Raw genomic sequence first — 14447 nt, forward strand, 5'->3', positions numbered from 1 at the left:
CTTCTTGAAGAACCAATGGTGCTTTTGAGCTCCTCTATGTCTCTTCCTTACCTTTATTGCTCCTCCCTCATAGCTTTTTGATCTTCTCTAATCTCATGAAGGATGATGGAGTGCTCTTGATGCTCCACCTTTAGTTGTCCCATGTTGGAACTTAATTCTCCTAGGGAGGTGTTAATTTTCTCCCAATAGTTTTTGTGGAGGAAGGTGCATCCCTTGAGGCTTCTCAGGGATTTCATGGTGGGGAATTTCCTCATGCTCTTGTTGAGATCCATGATCTCTTATTTGCTCCATCCTTTTCTTAGTGATGGGCTTGTCCTCTTCAATGAGGATGTCTCCCTCTATGTCAATTCCAGCCGAATTGCAGAGGTGGCATATGAGTTGAGGAAAGGCTAACCTTGCCCAAGTGGAGGACTTGTCAGCCACTTTGTAAAGTTCTTGAGGTATAATCTCATGAACTTCCACCTCCTCTCCAATCATGATACTATGGATCATGATGGCCCGGTCTATAGTAACTTCAGACCAGTTACTAGTAGGAATGATTGAGCGTTGAATGAACTCTAGCCATCCCCTAGCCACTGGATTGAGGTCATGCCTTCTTAATTGAACCGGCTTGCCTCTTAAGTCAATTTTCCATTGAGCTCCTTCCTCACATATGTCTATGAGGACTTGGTCCAACCTTTGATCAAAGTTGACCCTTCTTGTGTAGGGCGTGCATTCTCTTCCATCATTGGCAAGTTGAATGCTAGCCTTACATTTTCCGGACTAAAGTCTAAGTATTTTTCCCGAACCATGGTGAGCCAATGCTTTGGATTCAGGTTCACACTTTGATCATGGTTCCTAGTGATTCATGCGTTTGCATAGAACTCTTGGATTATTAAGATCCCGACTTGTTGAATGGGGTTGGTGAGAACTTCCCAACCTCTTCTTCGGATCTCATGTCGGATCTCCGGATACTCATTCTTTTTGAGCTTGAAAGGAACCTCAGGGATCACTTTCTTCTTAGCCATAACTTCATAGAAGTGGTTTTGATGGACCTTTGAGATGAATCTCTCCATCTCCCATGACTCAGAGGTGGAAGCAATTGCCTTCTCTTTCCTCTTTCTAGAGGTTTTTCTTGCCTTAGGTGCTGGTGCACGAAATTGTGATCATCAACAATGGCGCCAAAGGACTTGGAGCTCTCAAACGTGAATCACAGTTTGTCACAATTCCGCACAACTAACCAGCAAGTGCACTGGGTCGTCCAAGTAATAAACCTTACGTGAGTAAGGGTCGATCCCACGGAGATTGTCGGCTTGAAGCAAGCTATGGTCATCTTGTAAATCTCAGTCAGGCAGATTCAAATGGTGATGGAGGGTTGATAATTAAAAGATGAATAAAACATAAAATAAACATAGAGATACTTATGTAATTCATTGGTGGATTTCAGATAAGCGTATGAAGATACTTTGTTCCCCTTGAACCTCTGCTTTCCTATTGCCTTCTTCCAATCATTCATACTCCTTTCCATGGCAAGCTTTATGTTGGGCATCACCATTGTCAATGGCTACATCCCATCCTCTCAGTGAAAATGGTCCTGATGCTTTGTCACAACATCGACTAATCAGCTGTCGGTTCTCGATCATGTCGGAATAGGATCCATTGATCCTTTTGCGTCTGTCACACGCCCCACAATCGTGAGTTTGAAGCTCGTCACAGTCATCCCTTCCCAGATCCTACTCAGAATACCACAGACAAGGTTTAGACGTTCCGGATCTCAGGAACGGCCGCCAATAATTCTAGCCTATACCACGAAGGTTCCAATCTTAGATTAGAAACCCAAGAGATACGCATTCAAGCCATTGCTAGTAGAACAGAGGTGGTTGTCATGCACATGTTCATAGGTGAGAATGATGATGAGTGTCACGGATCATCACATTTATCAAGTTGAAGAACGAATGAATATCTTCGAGAAGAAATAGACTTGAGTTGTATAGAAAAACAATAGTACTTGTATTAATTCATGAAGAACAGCAGAGCTCCACACCTTAATCTATGGTGTGTAGAAACTCCACCGTTGAAAATACATAAGAACAAATAGTGTAAGCATGGCCGAATGGCCAGCCTCAAAGGTCTAAGGACTAAACGTCCCAAGATTAAAAATACAATAGCAAAAGGTCCTATTTATAGAAAACTAGTAGCCTAGGGTTACAGAAATCAGTAATTAATGCAGAAATCTTCTTCCGGGCCCACTTGGTGTGTGCTTGGGCTGAGCATTGAAGCTTCCATGTGTAGAGACTTTTCTTGGAGTTAAACGCCAGCTTTTGTGCCAGTTTGGGCGTTTAACTCCAGCTTTTGTGCCAGTTTTGGAGTTAAACGCCATAATTCTTGAGCTGACTTAGAACGCCTGTTTGGGCCATCAAATCTCGGGCAAAGTATAGACTATTATATATTGCTAGAAAGCCCAGGATGTCTACTTTCTAACGCAATTGAGAGCACGCCATTTGGGCTTCTGTAGCTCCAGAAAATCCACTTTGAGTGCAGGGAGGTCAGAATCCAACGGCATCTGCAGTCCTTTTTCAGCCTCTGAATCAGATTTTTGCTCAGGTCCCTCAATTTCAGCCAGAAAATATCTGAAATCACAGAAAAACACACAAACTCATAGTAAAGTCCAGAAGAGTGATTTTTTATTTAAAAACTAATAAAAATATAATAAAAACTAACTAAAATATACTAAAAACATACTAAAAACAATGCCAAAAAGCGTATAAATTATCCGCTCATCACAACACCAAACTTAAATTGTTGCTTGTCCCTAAGCAACTAAAAATCAAATAGGATAAAAAGAAGAGAATATGCAACGAATTCCAAAAACATCTATGAAGATCAGTATTAATTAGATGAGCGGGGCTTTAAGCTTTTTGCTTCTAGACAGTTTTGGCATCTCACTTTATCCTTTGAAGTTCAGAATGATTGGCATCTATAGGAACTCAGAATCCAGATAGTGTTATTGATTCTCCTAGTTAAGTATGTTGATTCTTGAACACAGCTACTTTATGAGTCTTGGTCGTGGCCCTAAGCACTTTGTTTTCCAGTATTACCACCGGATACATAAATGCCACAGACACATAACTGGGTGAACCTTTTCAGATTGTGACTCAGCTTTGCTAGAGTCCCCAATTAGAGATGTCCAGGGTTCTTAAGCACACTCTTCTTTTTGCTTTGGACCTCGACTTTAACCGCTCAGTCTCAAGTTTTCACTTGACACCTTCACGCCACAAGCACATGGTTAGGGACAGCTTGGTTTAGCCGCTAAGGCCAGGATTTTATTCTTGTGGGCCCTCCTATCCACTGATGCTCAAAGCCTTGGATCCTTTTTATCACCCTTTCCTTTTGGTTTAAAGGGGTATTGGCTTTTTTTGCTTGCTTTTCCTTTTTTTTTTGCAAGCTTTTCACTGCTTTTTCTTGCTTCAAGAATCAATTTTATGATTTTTCAGATGATCAGATAACATTTCTCCTTTTCCTTTCATTCTTTCAAGAGCCAACAATTTTAACATTCATAAACAATCAAATTCAAAAATATGCACTGTTCAAGCATTCACTCAGAACAACAATAGTATTGCCACCACATCAAAATAATTAAACTGTTTTAAAATTTGAAATTCATGCACTTCTTTTTCTTTTTCAATTAAAAACATTTTTCATTTAAGAAAGGTGATGGATTCATTTTCATAGCTTTAAGGCATAGACACTAATGATCATGTAATAAAGACACAAACATAGATAAACATAAAGCATAATTTTCGAAAAACAGGAAAATAAAGAACAAGGAAGTTAAAGAACGGGTCCACCTTAGTGATGGCGGCTTGTTCTTTCTCTTGAAGATCTTATGGAGTGCTTGAGCTCCTCAATGTCTCTTCCTTGCCTTTGTTGCTCCTCTCTCATGGTTCTTTGATCTTCTCTAATTTCATGGAGGAGGATGGAATGCTCTTGGTGCTCCACCTTTAGTTGTCCCATGTTGGAACTTAATTCTCCTAGGGAGGTGTTGATTTGCTCCCAATAGTTTTGTAGAGGAAAATGCATCCCTTGAGGTATCTCAGGGATTTCATGATGAGGAATTTCCTCATGCTCTTGATGAGGTTCTCTTGTTTGCTCCATCCTTTTCTTAGTGATGGGCTTGTCCTCATCAATGAGAATGTCTCCCTCTATGTCAATTCCAACCGAATTGAAAAGGTGACAATTTAGATGAGGGATGGCTAACCTTGCCAAAGGAGAGGACTTGTCCGCCGCCTTGTAGAGTTCTTGGGATATAACCTCATGAACTTCCACTTCCTCTCCAATCATGATGCTATGTATCATGATAGCCCAGTCTATAGTAGCTTTGGACCGGTTGCTAGTGGGAATGATTGAGCGTTGGATGAACTCCAACCATCCCCTAGCCACGGGCTTGAGGTCATGCCTTCTTAGTTGAACCGGCTTCCCTCTTGAATCTCTCTTCCATTGAGCGCCCTCTTCACAGATGTCCATGAGGACTTGGTCCAACCTTTGATCAAAGTTGACCCTTCTTGTGTATGGGTATGCATCTCCTTGCATCATAGGCAAGTTGAATGCCAACCTTACATTTTTCGGACTAAAATCTAAGTAATTCCCCCAAACCATTGTAAGCCAATTCTTAGGGTCCGGTTTCACACTTTGATCATGGTTCTTGGTGATCCATGCATTGGCATAGAACTCTTGAACCATTAAGATCCCGACTTGTTGAATGGGGTTGGTGAGAACTTTCCAACCTCTTCTTTGGATCTCATGTCGGATCTCCGGATATTCGCCCTTTTTGAGCTTAAAAGGGACCTCGGGGATCACCTTCTTCTTGGCTACAACTTCATAGAAGTGGTCTTGATGCACCCTTGAGAGGAATCTCTCCATCTCCCAAGACTCGAAGGTGGAAGCTTTTGCCTTCCCTTTCCTCTTTATAGAGGTTTTTCCGGCTTTTAATGCCATAAATGGTTATGGAAAAACAAAAAGCTTTAGCTTTTACCACACCAAACTTAGAAGGTTGCTCGTCCTTGAGCAAAAAAAGAAAGAAGAGAGTAGAAGAAGAAGAAATAGAGGAGATAGAGTGGGCTTTGTGTTTTGGCCAAGGGGGAGAAGTGGTGTTTAGGTTGTGTGAAAATGAAGGAGTGAAGATGGGTTTATATAGGAGTGAGAGGAGTGTGTATGGTTCGGCCATTATGGGTGGGTTTGGGAGGGAAAGTGGTTTGAATTTGGATGGTGAGGTAGGTGGGGTTTTATGAAGGATGGATGTGAGTGGTGAAGAGGTATTGAGGTGATCGGTGAATGGGTGAAGAAGAGAGAGAGTGGTGGGGTAGGTGGGGATCCTGTGGGGTCCACAGATCCTGAGGTGTCAAGGATATCTTATCCCTGCACTAAGTGGCGTGCAAAACGCCCCTTTCTGCCAATCCTGGCGTTAAATGCCAGGCTGCTGCCCATTTCTGGCGTTTAACGCCAGCTTCTTGCTCATTCCTGGCGTTAAACGCCAGTCTGGTGCCCATTTCTGGCATTAAACGCCCATAATGGTGCCAGACTGGGCGTTTAACACCCATTCTGCTACCCTTACTGGCGTTTAAACGCCAGTAAGTTTCTCCTCCAGGGTGTTCTATTTTTCATTCAGTTTTTCCTTCTGTTTTTGCTTTTTCAATTGTTTTTGTGACTTCACATGATCATCAACCTACAGAAAACATAAAATAACAATAGAAAATAGAAAATTATCATAGAATAGTAACGATTGGGTTGCCTCCCAGCAAGCGCTTCTTTAATGTCAATAGCTTGACAGTGGCTCTCATGGAGCCTCACAGACGTTCAGAGCAATGTTGGAACCTCCCAACACCAAACTTAGAGTTTGAATGTGGGGGTTCAACACCAAACTTAGAGTTTGGTTGTGGCCTCCCAACACCAAACTTAGAGTTTGACTGTGGGGGCACTGTTTGACTCTGTATTGAGAGAAGCTCGTCATGCTTTCTCTCCATGGTTACAGAGGGATTTCCTTGAGCTTTAAACACAAGTGAGTCTCCATTCACTTGAATGATCAATTCTCCTCTGTCAACATCAATCACAGCTTTTGCTGTAGCTAGGAAGGGTCTGCCAAGGATGATGGATTCATCAATACACTTCCTAGTCTTTAGGACTATAAAATCAGCAGGGATGTAATGGTCTTCAACCTTCACCAAGACATCCTCTACAAGTCCATAAGCCTGTTTCTTTGAATTGTCTGCAATTTCTAGTGAGATTCTTGCAGCTTGTACCTCAATGATCTCTAGCTTCTCCATTATAGAGAGAGGCATAAGGTTTATGCTTGACCCTAGGTCACACAGAGCCTTCTCAAAGGTCATGGTGCCTATGGTACAAGGGATTGAGAACTTTCCAGGGTCCTGTCTCTTTTGAGGTAATCTCTGCCTAGTCAAGTCATCCAGTTTTTTGATGAGCAATGGAGGTTCATCCTCCCAAGTCTCATTACCAAATAGCTTGGCATTTAGCTTCATGATTGCTCCAAGGTACTTAGCAACTTACTCTTCAGTAACATCTTCATCCTCTTCAGAGGAAGAATACTCATCAGAGCTCATGAATGGCAGAAGTAAATTCAATGGAATCACTATGGTCTCAGAATGAGCCTCAGATTCCCATGGTTCCTTATTAGGGAACTCCTTGGAGGTCAGTGGGCGTCCATTGAGGTCTTCCTCAGTGGGCGTCCATTGAGGTCTGCCTCTTCCTCCTCTCCATGTTCGGCCATGTGAGATGTGGTTATGGCCTTGCACTCTCTCTTTGGATTCTCTTCTGTATTGCTTGGGAGAGTGCTAGGTGGGAGTTCAGTAATTTTCTTACTCAGCTGACCCAATTGTGCCTCCAAGTTTCTAATGGAGGACCTTGTTTTAGTCATGAAACTTTGAGTGGTTTTGATTAGATCAGAGATAATGGTTGCTAAGTCAGAGGGGTTTTGCTTAGAATTCTCTGTCTGTTGCTGAGAAGATGATGGAGAAGGTTTGCTATTTTTAAACCTGTTTCTTCCACCATTATTGTTGTTAAAACCTTGTTGAGGTCTCTGTTGATTCTTCCATGAGAGATTTGGATGATTTCTCTATGAAGGATTATAGGTGTTTCCATAGGATTCTCCCATGTAATTCACCTCTTCCATTGCTGGGTTCTCAGGATCATAAGCTTCTTCTTCAGAGGAAGCTTCCTTAGTACTGCCTGTTGCTGCTTGCGTTCCAGACAAACTCTGAGAAATCATATTTACTTGTTGGGTTAATATTTTATTCTGAGCCAATATGGCATTCAGAGTATCAATCTCAAGAACTCCTTTCTTCTGAGCTATCCCATTATTCACAGGATTCCTTTCAGAAGTGTACATGAATTAGTTATTTGCAACCATTTCAATGAGTTCTTGAGCTTCTGCAGGCGTCTTCTTCAGATGAAGAGATCCTCCAACAGAGCTATCCAATGACATCTTGGATAGTTCAGATAGACCATCATAGAAGATTCCTATGATGCTCCATTCTGAAAGCATGTCAGAAGGGCACCTTCTGATCAATTGCTTGTATCTCTCCCAAGCTTCATAGAGGGACTCACCATCCTTCTGTCTAAAGGTTTGGACTTCCACTCTAAGCTTGCTCAATTTTTGAGGTGGAAAGAACTTTGCCAAGAAGGCATTGACTAGCTTTTCCCAAGACTTCAGGCTTTCTTTAGGTTGTGAATCCAACCATGTCCTAGCTCTGTCTCTTACAGCAAAAGGAAAAAGCATAAGTCTGTAGACTTCAGGGTCAACCCCATTGGTCTTGACAGTGTCACAGATTTGCAAGAACTCAGCTAAGAACTGATGAGGATCTTCCAATGGAAGTCCATGAAACTTGCAATTCTGTTGCATTAGAGAAACTAATTGAGGCTTAAGCTCAAAGTTGTTTGCTCCAATGGCAGGGATTGAGATGCTTCTCCCATAGAAATCAGGAGTAGGTGCAGTAAAGTCACCAAGCACCTTCCTTGCATTGTTGGCATTGTTGTTGTTTTCGGCTGCCATGGTTTCTTCTTCTTTGAAGAGTTCTGTTAGGCCCTCTAGAGAGAATTGTTCTTTAGCTTCTCTTAGCTTTCTCTTCAAGGTCCTTTCAGATTCAGGATCAGCTTAAAAAAGTATGCCTTTATCTTTGTTCCTGCTCATATGAAAGAGAAGAGAACAAGAAAGTAGGGAATCCTCTATGTCACAGTATAGAGATTCCTTGAGGTGTCAGAGAAAAAGAAGAATAGAAGGATGAGGTAGATGGAGGAGAATTCGAACATATAAAGAAGGAGGGAGTTCGAATTGTACCTTGAGGAGGAGTCTTAGTCCCTTAAATAGAAGGATGTGAGAAGAGGGGAAGAATTTTTAAAAATTAAAGTAAGAGATTTTGAAAAAATTTTTGAAAAATTGATTGAGATTTTAGAAAATTAAGATTGGGAAAGAAATAAAGTGATTTTTGAAAAATATTTTGAAATTAGAAATTAAAAAGATATGATTGAGAGTTAATTTTGAAAAAGATGTGATTGAAAAGAAATGATTGAAAATCAAATTAAAAAGAGAAAGTTTTAAAACTAAAGTTGATTACTTGACTATCAAGAAATTAAAAGATATGATTCTAAAATTTAAAATTTTGATCCTTTCTTAATAGGCAAGTAATAACTTGAAAATTTTTGAAGTAAATCTTTACTTGAAGCAAGGATTTTTGAAAATAGTAAAAATAAATATAAAATGGAAATAAATTGATTTTGAAAGAGATATGATTGAAAAGATATGATTTGAAAAAGATTTGATTTTGAAAAATTATGAAAACTTGAAAAAAATGTGAATTAAAAACAAAATCTTCCCTCTAGTGTCATCCTGGCGTTAAACGCCCAGAATGGTGCCCATTCTGGCGTTTAACGCCCAAATCTCTACCTTTTTGGGCGTTAAACGCCCAGCCAGGTACCCTGGCTGGCGTTTAAACGCCAATTTTCCTTCTTCACTGGGCATTTTGAACGCCCAGATTTTTCTGTTTGATTCCTCTGCTGAATGTTCTGAATCTTCAATTCTCTGTATTATTGACTTGAAAATACATAGTTTTAAAAATATTTTTGAATTTTTAATGATGAGAAACAATAAAAATTGCAACTAAGATCAAATAAACAATGCATGCAGGACACCAAACTTAAAAAATTTTCATATAGGAGACACTAACAAATTGAGAATGCATATGAGAAACAACTAAAACACACAAAACAAGAGAATTTAAAGATCAGAGCAATGAAATCATCAAGAACAACTTGAAGATCAATGAAGAACAATATGCATATATTCGAAAAATGCAAGAAGAAGAAAGTCATGCAATTGACACCAAACTTAAAAATTGACACTAGACTCAAACAAGAAACATAAAATATTTTTGATTTTTATAATTTTATAAATTTTTTGTGGTTTTTCGAAAATTGAGTGGAAAAGAAAATAAAGGGGTTCAAAATTTTTAATAAGAGTTCCAGGAATCATTGCAATGCTAGTCTAAGACTCCGGTCCAGGAATTAGACATGACTTACTAGCCAGCCAAGCTTTCAATGAAAGCTCCGGTCCAAAACACTAGACATGGCCAATGGCCAGCCAAGCTTTAGCAGATCATTGCTAACAACAGCAAAATTGATAGAAATCAACAAGCTCTTGTGATGATAAGTTGAAACCTCGGTCCAATAAGATTAGACATGGCTTCACAGCCAGCCAGACTTCAACAGATCATCATGAAACTCTAGAATTCATTCTTAAAAACTCTGAAGAACAAAATAGAAATTTTTGTTTTTAATTTTTCGAAAATAAAAATAAAATAAAATTACCTAATCTAAGCAACAAGATGAACCGTCAGTTGTCCAAACTCGAACAATCCCCGGCAACGGCGCCAAAAACTTGGTGCACGAAATTCTGATCATCAACAATGGCGCCAAAGGACTTGGAGCTCTCAAACGTGAATCACACTTTGTCAAAATTCCGCACAACTAACCAGCAAGTGCACTAGGTCGTCCAAGTAATAAACCTTACGTGAGTAAGGGTCGATCCCACGGAGATTGTCGGCTTGAAGCAAGCTAGGGTCATCTTGTAAATCTCAGTCAGGCAGATTCAAATGGTGATGGAGGGTTGATAATTAAAAGATGAATAAAACATAAAATAAAGATAGAGATACTTATGTAATTCATTGGTGGATTTCAGATAAGCGTAAGAAGATGCTTTGTTCCCCTTGAACCTCTGCTTTCCTATTGCCTTCTTCCAATCATTCATACTTCTTTCCATGGCAAGCTTTATGTTGGGCATCACCATTGTCAATGGCTACATCCCGTCCTCTCAGTGAAAATGGTCCTGATGCTCTATCACAACATCGGCTAATCAGCTGTCGGTTCTCGATCATGTCGAAATAGGATCCATTGATCCTTTTGCGTCTATCACACGCCCCACAATCGCGAGTTTGAAGCTCGTAGGCCGCCAATAATTCTAGCCTATACCACGAAGGTTCCAATCTTAGATTAGAAACCCAAGAGATACGCATTCAAGCCATTGCTAGTAGAACAGAGGTGGTTGTCAGGCACATGTTCATAGGTGAGAATGATGATGAGTGTCACGGATCATCACATTCATCAAGTTGAAGAACGAAAGAATATCTTCGAGAAGAAATAGACTTGAGTTGAATAGAAAAACAATAGTACTTGTATTAATTCATGAAGAACAGCAGAGCTCCACACCTTAATCTATGGTGTGTAGAAACTCCACCGTTGAAAATACATAAGAACAAATAGTGTAAGCATGGCCGAATGGCCAGCCTCAAAGGTCTAAGGACTAAACATCCCAAGATTAAAAATACAATAGCAAAAGGTCCTATTTATAGAAAACTAGTAGCCTAGGGTTACAAAAATCAGTAATTAATGCAGAAATCTTCTTCCGGGCCCACTTGGTGTGTGCTTGGGCTGAGCATTGAAGCTTTCATGTGTAGAGACTTTTCTTGGAGTTAAACGCTAGCTTTTGTGCCAGTTTGGGCATTTAACTCCAGTTTTTGTGCCAGTTTTGGAGTTAAACGCCAGAATTCTTGAGCTAACTTAGAACGCCTGTTTGGGCCATAAAATCTCGGGAAAAGTATGAACTATTATATATTGCTGGAAAGCCCAAGATGTCTACTTTTTAACGCAATTGGGAGCGTGCCAATTGGGCTTCTGTAGCTCCAGAAAATCCACATTGAGTGCAGGGAGGTCAGAATCCAACAGCATCTGCAGTCCTTTTTCAGCCTTTGAATCAGATTTTTGCTCAGGTCCCTCAATTTCAGCCAGAAAATACCTGAAATCACAGAAAAACACACAAAGTCATAGTAAAGTCCAGAAGAGTGATTTTTTATTTAAAAACTAATAAAAATAAAATAAAAACTAACTAAAATATACTAAAAATATACTAAAAACAATGCCAAAAAGTGTATAAATTATCCGCTCATCAGGTGCCATAAATGGTTATGGAAAAACAAAAAGCTATGCTTTTACCACACTAAACTTAAAATGTTTGCTCGTCCCTGAGCAAAAGAAGAAAGAAAGAAGGAGAAGAAGAAAAAGAATAGAGGAGATGGAGGGAGAAGGTGTATTCGGCCAAGGGTAAGAAGAGACGGTTGTGTTGTGTGAAAATGAAGAAGGAAAGAGGAGTTTATATAGGGGTGGGATGCGATTTAGGGTTTGGCCATTAGGGTTAGGTTTGGGTGGGAAAAGAGTTTGAATTTTGGAGGTAGGTAGGGTTTATGGGGAAGAGAGGATGGATGTAAGTGGTGAATAGGTGATGGGAAAGAGTGATTGAGGTGATTGGTGAAGGGTATTTGGGGAAGGGAGTTATGAAAAGGTGTGAAGAGGAGAGAAGAAGATGTGGGGATCCTGTGGGATCCACAGATCAAGTGGGGTCAAGGACTTAACATCCCTGCTCCAATTAGGCGTGTAAAATGCCCTTGCTGTGCAATCCTCGCGTTTAACGCCAGGTTACTGCTTGTTTCCGGCGTTAAACAGCCAAATGTAGCCTGTTTCTGGCATTTAACGCCAGGTAGATGCTTGTTTCTGGCGTTAAACGCCAGACAGTGCTTGTTTCTGGCGTTTAAACGCCAAACTGCTCTTCTCCAGGGTGTGCTATTTTTAATGCTGTTTTTCATTCTATTTTTGATTTTTCAGTAGTTTTTGTGACTCCACATGATCATCAACCAAATAAAACATGAAATAACAGAAGGAAAATAAAATAGATATAATTAAATAACATTGGGTTGCCTCCCAATAAGCGTTTCTTTAACGTCAATAGCTTGACAGTGAGCTCTCATGGAGCCTCACAGATGTTCAGAGCATTGTTGGGACCTCCCAACACCAAACTTAGAGTTTGACTATGGGGGTTCAACACCAAATTTAGAGTTTGGTTGTGGCCTCCCAACACCAAACTTAGAGTTTGACTGTGGGGGCTTTGGTTGACTCTGCAGTGAGAGAAGCTTTTCATGCTTCCTCTCCATGGTTACAGAAGGAGATCCTTGAGTTTTAAACACAAGGTTGTCCTCATTCAGTTGAAGGACTAGTTCTCCTCTGTCCACATCAATCACAGCTCTTGCTGTGGCTAGGAAGGGTCTTCCAAGGATGATGGATTCATCCTCTTCCTTCCCAGCGTCTAGGATTATGAAATCAGCAGGGATGTAAAGGCCTTCAACCTTTACTAACACTTCCTCTACTTGTCCATAAGCCTGTTTTCTTGAGTTGTCTGCCATCTCTAATGAGATTCTGGCAGCTTGCACCTTAAAGATCCCAAGTTTCTCCAATACAGATAGTGGCATTAAGTTTATTCCTGATCCCAGGTCACACAGAGCCTTCTCAAAGGTCATGATGCCTATGGTACAAGGTATTAAGAATTTTCCTAGATCCTGTTTCTTTTGAGGTAATTTCTGCCTATCCAATGCATTCAGTTCATTGGTGAGCAAGGGAGGTTCATCTTCCCAAGTCTCATTACAAAATAATTTGGCATTCAGCTTCATGATTGCACCAAGGTACTTAGAAACTTGCTCTTCAGTAATTTCTTCATCCTCTTCAGAGGACGAATACTCATCAGAGCTCATGAAGGGCAGAAGGAGGTTCAATAGAATCTCTATGGTCTCTAATTGAGCCTCAGGTTCCTTTGGTTCCTCGAAGGGAAACTCCTTATTGGTCACTAGACGTCCCATGAGGTCTTCCTCACTAGGATTCACGTCCTCCTCCTCTCTTATAGGTTCGGCCATGATGGTTAAATCAATAGCCTTGCATTCTCTCTTTGGATTTTCTTTTGTATTGCTTGGAAGGGTACTAGGAGGAGTTTCGGTGACTCTTTTACTCAGCTGGCCCACTTGTGCCTCCAAATTTCTAATGGAGAACCTTGTTTTATTCATGAACCTTACAGTGGCCTTAGATAGATCAGAGACTATATTTGCTAAGCTAGATGGATTCTGCTCAGAATTCTCTGTCTGTTGCTGAGTGGATGATGGAAAAGGCTTGCTATTGCTAAACCTGTTTCTTCCACCATTATTAAATCCTTGTTGAGACTTTTGTTGATCCTTCCATGAGAAATTTGGATGATTTCTCCATGAGGGATTATAGGTGTTTCCATAGGGTTCACCCATGTAATTCACCTCTGCTATTGTAGGGTTCTCATGATCATAAGCTTCTTCTTCAGAAGATGCCTCTTTAGTACTGTTGGATGATTCCTTCAATCCATTCAGACTCTGAGAGATCATATTGACTTGCCGAGTCAATATTTTATTCTGAGCCAGTATGGCATTCAGAGTATCAATTTCAAGAACTCCTTTCTTCTGAGGCGTCCCATTACTCACAGGATTCCTTTCAGAAGTGTACATGAACTGGTTATTTGCAACCATGTCAACGAGTTCTTGAGCTTCTGCAGGCGTTTTCTTTAGTTGAATGGATCCACCTACAGAATGGTCCAATGACATCTTTGATAATTCAGACAGACCATCATAGAATATATCCAAGATGGTCCATTCTGAAAGCATGTCAGAAGGACACTTTTTGGTCAGTTCGTTGTATCTCTCCCAAGCTTCATAGAGGGATTCACCTTCCTTCTGTCTGAAGGTTTGAACATCCACTCTAAGCTTGCTAAGATTTTGAGGAGGAAAGAACTTGGCTAAGAAAGCCGTGACCAGCTTATCCCAAGAGTTCAGGCTGTCTTTAGGTTGAGAGTCCAACCATATTCTAGCTCTGTCTCTTACAGTAAATGGGAAAAGCATAAGCCTGTAGACCTTGGGATCAACCCCATTGGTCTTAACAGTATCACAGATCTGCAAGAATTCAGTTAAGAACTGAAAGGGATCTTCGGATGGAAGTCTATAAAACTTGGAATTTTGTTGCATCAGAGAAACTAATTGAGGTTTTAGCTCAAAATTGTTTGCTCCAAT

At 40.4% G+C, this 14447-nt stretch overlaps 2 non-coding genes across 2 annotated transcripts; both read left to right on the forward strand.

Moving 5' to 3' along the window:
- Positions 1–7528: 7528 nt before the first annotated feature.
- LOC148561437 (small nucleolar RNA R71) lies at positions 7529–7636 on the forward strand. Its single transcript, XR_015886722.1, has one exon. It is a non-coding gene; the product is annotated as a small nucleolar RNA R71 (small nucleolar RNA).
- Positions 7637–14039: 6403 nt separating this feature from the next.
- On the forward strand, positions 14040–14147 carry LOC148561438 (small nucleolar RNA R71). Its single transcript, XR_015886966.1, has one exon. It is a non-coding gene; the product is annotated as a small nucleolar RNA R71 (small nucleolar RNA).
- Positions 14148–14447: the final 300 nt, after the last annotated feature.

Source organism: Arachis ipaensis, chromosome B6 (genome assembly GCF_059453495.1).
Source record: "Arachis ipaensis isolate K30076 ecotype BB chromosome B6, ASM5945349v1, whole genome shotgun sequence".
Lineage (NCBI taxonomy): Eukaryota > Viridiplantae > Streptophyta > Magnoliopsida > Fabales > Fabaceae > Arachis > Arachis ipaensis.